Source organism: Frankliniella occidentalis, unplaced genomic scaffold (genome assembly GCF_000697945.3).
Source record: "Frankliniella occidentalis isolate FOCC.00 unplaced genomic scaffold, Focc_3.1 Scaffold11, whole genome shotgun sequence".
NCBI classification, from domain to species: domain Eukaryota; kingdom Metazoa; phylum Arthropoda; class Insecta; order Thysanoptera; family Thripidae; genus Frankliniella; species Frankliniella occidentalis.
Genome location: NW_026267141.1, coordinates 3,309,540 through 3,310,009, shown reverse-complemented (window position 1 = coordinate 3,310,009; position 470 = coordinate 3,309,540).

Sequence of the window (470 nt, the reverse complement as noted above, 5' to 3'; positions counted from 1 at the left end):
ACTCTCCCTAGCTCTTATCATTGTTTGCATCGAGCAAAAGCAGAGAGCATCAAGAAGATTTTTTTTTTTTAATTTATGATATAGCATATGTGGCTCAATCGCACACCTACTATTAAAAGTTGAATGTGAGACCGTTCGACTGCTCAACATAGCTATGTACACCATGATGTCCAAACAGAACGTGTGGGGCCAGGGTATCATACACACCTACAAGCGTGAGCCGGGTCTATATCGTTTGTACGACCCGCGTTTCTACGACCCGGCGATTTCGGACCGACCCAAAACCATTTGTCCGACCTACATTTTCTACGACCTCTTTTTGTACGACCTACATTTTCTACGACCTACTTTTTCTACGACCTACATTTTCTACGACCCGTGTAGAACAAGTGAGATTCCAAAGAATTTCGCAAATGGATGAAGCGCGATCCAATACCGAGGGGTCTCTACAACTCGCCTTGGCCGAGGGG